This window comes from Oryx dammah, unplaced genomic scaffold, assembly GCF_014754425.2.
Source record: "Oryx dammah isolate SB20612 unplaced genomic scaffold, SCBI_Odam_1.1 HiC_scaffold_2, whole genome shotgun sequence".
NCBI classification, from domain to species: domain Eukaryota; kingdom Metazoa; phylum Chordata; class Mammalia; order Artiodactyla; family Bovidae; genus Oryx; species Oryx dammah.
This window is the reverse complement of record NW_024070186.1, coordinates 114,162,175-114,166,913: the sequence shown is the minus strand read 5'-3', so window position 1 is coordinate 114,166,913 and position 4,739 is coordinate 114,162,175. Positions and strand designations below refer to the sequence as shown.

The window sequence follows — 4,739 nt, the reverse complement described above, 5'->3', positions numbered from 1 at the left end:
TGGAATTCATTCTGGCCTTTATTGTACTTTCACAGAATCTGGAAGATTTTCCAACAGTGAAGAATCATAGGGTTATGGAGCTGTTAGGGCAGTTTGTCTTTCTCTTCATCCTGGTTCTTGTTAACTTTGTACTTCTCTGGAAACAGGCAGAAAGATGGAGTTGACCACATCTGCCCAGAGTCACACCTTATATTCTAGGCAGAGTGTAAAACAGGAAAATGTGATCCTTTCAGGGATTTGTCAGCAGTGTGCTTACTTAATAATCACTGCAAATTTAACCAACTCTCTATACTGTTAAAAGCCTAATATTAATCTCAAATCATCTCTTTTCCTATTCTATATGAAGATGCAGAAGAACTTTTTCTCAACATAGCCTCTCTTGTAGAAAACATTCCAATTCTTCTATAGACTTACTGTTTAGAGGTTAATATTGTCACAACCTAATTTTTCACAAACTCTATATTCCTTAAATTTTCCACATGGTGTCCTCTCTTTGAATTATAAAGTAGGCATTTGGAGGAAATGTTTCAGGCCAGCAGAGAGTTGGCAGTGAAATCTTCAACAACGTTGTGCAGGATTGGTGACTAAGTTACAGAAATAAAAATCTATGTTGGAATGACTCTCACATAGCTGGACATGTCATGAAAGCAGAGAGCTGTGAATCCAACAATTGTGAGTACTCCCTTGCAGGGTTATGTTCTTAGATCAGCTGTTTCTAAATGGCCATACTCTGCTTTTTATAAACCAGGCAGGGACTTGGATATACAGAACACATTTTATGTTTGGAATTCTGCACAATTTTTCATTGATGAAATGCACTGTCATGATGTGGACTTAGGTTTACCCCCTGGGTTTCCACAGGATCTAGCTTCTTACATGCTTCCCAGGATCACTTGCTTCACAGATATCTTAAATTTTTTTTTTTGAGAATATTTATTTACAATATTATAGTGGTTTCTGCCATATATCAGCATGAATCAGCTATAACATACATATATGACCTCCCTCATGAGCTTCCCTCTCACCCTGTCCCCATCCTACCCCTATAGATTGTCACAGAGCACAAGGTTGAGCTTCCTGTGTTATACAACAACTTCTCACTGCCTATCTGTTTTACACATGATAATGTATATATTTCAGTGCTACTCTCTCAGTTCATCCCACCCTTTCTTTCCCCCACTGTGTCTGCAAGGCTGTTCTCTACATCTGTGACTGTCTTTCTGCTCTGCAATTAAGTTCATCAGTACCATTTTTCTAAATTCCATTATATGCATTAATATATATTTGTTTTCCTCTTTCTGACTTACTTCACTCTGTAAGTATAGGCTGTATAACAGCCTATTTATAACACTCTGTATAACAGGCTCTAAGTTCATCCACCTTTAGGTGAGGGATCACACCATCATGATTATCTTGGTTGTGAAGATCTTTTTTGTACAGTTCTTCTGTGTATGCTTGCCACCTCTTCTTAATATCTTCTGCTTCTGTTAGGTCCATACCATTTCTGTCCTTTATCGAGCCCATCTTTGCATGACATGTTCCCTTGGTATCTCTAATTTTCTTGAAGAGATCTCTAGTCTTTCCCATTCTGTTGTTTTCCTCTATTTCTTTGCATTGATCGCTGAGGAAGGTTTCTTATCTCTCCTTGCTATTCTTTGGAACTCTACATTCAGATGCTTATATCTTTCCTTTTCTCCTTTGCTTTTCGCTTCTCTTCTTTTCACAGCTCTTTGTAAGGCCTCCCCAGACAGCCATTTTGCTTTTTTGTATTTCTTTTCCATCTGATGCTGGGGGGGATTGGGGCAGGAGGAAAAGGGGACGACAGAGGATGAGATGGCTGGATGGCATCACCAACTCGATGAACGTGAGTTTGAGTGAACTCCGGGAGTTGGTGATGGACAGGGAGGACTGGGGTGCTGCAATTCATGGGGTTGCAAAGAGTCAGACATGACTGAGTGACTGAACTGAATTGAACTGAAGTTGATCCACCTCAGTTCAACTGACTCAGATTTGTTCCTTTTTTTGGTTGAGTAATATTCCATTGTGTATATGTACCACAACTTCTTTACCATCATCTGTCAATGGACATCTAGATAGCCATGTGCTGTAATGAACATTGGGGTACATGTGTCTTTTTTAATTATGGTTTTCTTAGGATATATGCCCAGTAGTGGTATTGCTGGGTCAGATGGTAGTTTTACTCCTAGATTTTTAAGGAATCTCCCTACTGTTCTCCATAGTGTCTGTATCAATTTAATTCCCACCACAGATATCTTTATATTAGTTATTTCCTATCAGTGTAATTCATCTTTTTCATTATTTGATTTGGATGTAAATAGCCTTTTTTTAAAACTATTTTTTTTTTTACTAATTTTTATTATTTAAATGGAAACAGCTCCAAAACAGTGGCTAATCTGTTTGACTGTTGTGTCTTTTGTAAGACTTTAATCCACTCTGATTTTGAAAGTCCCAGTTCTAATTTCAAACATACCAGGAAAAAAATGTTCCAATTTTTTAATATTATGTGCCTTTGATATATCTAAAACATTCCTGGTTAATTGAATGATAATTCTTTACTTGGCATGTTTAACAACATCTCTTAGATCTTTCCCAAATCTGCAGATGAACAGGTTAGTGTCAGTTATTTTCCTTTCTAAAAGAGGGGTTATTTTAGCATCATGGTATAACACCTGAGTTAGAGGTTCTATATTTGACTGAGCCAGGAATAACAGTCTTCTAGCTTAGGACATCAAACAAACAATGTTTGATGACAGAATGAATGATTATGATCATATATGAGAGTTTGTTGGATAAAATTATTAAATAACAAGAATGTATTTGAAATGTGGAGTGGTTTTCATGAATGTATAGTCAAAAGAGTCTATTAGGAATATGCGGTAAGTTGATATATAATCAAACAACATAATGATAATGGATAGAAATCAGCAGAAAGGGGATTTTAACTTATTGTCTTCTTACTCTACTCATGTCTTAGAAAGAATAAATTATATATATTTATCAGTAGTATAAATATATAGTCTATTTTTTGGTTCAATAGAAAGTATATGAAAGAGTTTCTAAGAATCAGTGAACCAGAGTCTCACTTTTAGAGATTTTAGTAAAAAATTCAGTATATATTTTTTACTCAATTCTGTAAAAACTTTCAGAGTTAATACAATGCATTCAATTTTAAGGTATTTATGAATGACAAGATATGGACTAAGTTAGCTCGTAGACATCTAGAACCTCCTCCATAACCCTTTCAGTAATTATATATACATATATACTGACTTCTGAAAATCATTTATAATATTTATAACATACCTATAATACTCTTCAGTGTGCTTTACAAAAGAGAGACTCTGTACCTTCAGTTAGGGTATCTGACACAGATAAATAAGACATTACCATCCAATATATTTTTGTGACCCTTATTTTTCATTTCAATTCTCCATTGCAGTGATCAGCCTGAGTGGATATGATGGAGGCAAACAAGACTCTTTGTTCTCACAGGACTCACAGATCTCTCAGGGCTGCAGGTCCCCCTGTTCCTGGTGTTCCTGGTCATCTACCTCACCACCATGGCAGGCAACTTTGGACTGATTTTTTTCATCTGGAAGGACCCCCTGTCTTCATACCCCCATGTACTCATTCCTGGGCAGCTTGGCCTTTGCAGATGCTTGCTCTTCATCTTCTGTGACTCCCAGGATGCTTATGAATTTTTTATCTAAGGATCATATATCTCTCATTGAATGCATTACCCAATTTTATACTTTTGCTTTTAGTGCCACCACAGAATGTTTCCTCCTGGTGGTGATGGCCTATGACCGCTATGTAGCCATATGCAACCCCTTGCTTTACCCAGTGGTGATGTCCAACAGACTCTGCACTTGGTTGATAAGTGCATCATATGCAATTGGTTTTCTGCATCCTATAATACATGTAGGGTTATTATTTAGATTAACTTTCTGCAGGTCCAACATAATACATCATTTCTACTGTGAAATATTGCCACTTTTTACAATTTTTTGCACTGATCCATCTATTAATGCTTTGGTGCTTATTTCTGCCTCTTTTATACAAGTTTCTGCTTTTATTACCATCATGGTCTCTTACACCTGTGTCCTTTTTGCCATCCTGAGAAAGAAGTCTGAAAAGCACAGGAGCAAAGCCTTCACGTGCAGTGCCCATCTGCTCTCTGTTTTCTTGTTCTGTGGCACCCTCTTCTTCCTGTATGTGAGTCCTGGGTCTGGCCCTGATCATTATCATGATAAAATGTATTCACTGTTCTACACAATTATAATTCCCCTGCTAAACCTCTTTACTTATAGCCTAAGAAATAAAGAAGCTTTAGGTTAATTTAGAAAAATGATAAAGAAATAAATATTTTTCAGGAAATCTTTCATTTTATTTGCATTTTACTCTTTTTAAGTAAAGCATAATGACTTGCTCTGGGTTTTCACATAGTAGGGACTGCATGAATAGTGGTTTAATGAATGAATAATAATGTTTAGTTTAGATATGCTTGTCTTAGTTATAAGTTAATGTGATCATCAATATAAGGAATACATTAAGAAAATCATCATTGACTTTTTTGTTGGTTTTAATTATCAAGGATGAAAATGAAAAATGAATCCCCAAATTGCTAAATCTTTGCAATATGAATGCTTGTGTTTCCAGATACACATATTTAAAGCTCTTCTGAACTTATGTTTTTTTTAGAGGAAGATTCAGTCTGT

At 36.0% G+C, this 4,739-nt stretch overlaps 1 pseudogene; it reads left to right on the top strand.

Moving 5' to 3' along the window:
- Positions 1-3,478: 3,478 nt before the first annotated feature.
- On the top strand, positions 3,479-4,383 carry LOC120853013 (annotated as a pseudogene).
- Positions 4,384-4,739: the final 356 nt, after the last annotated feature.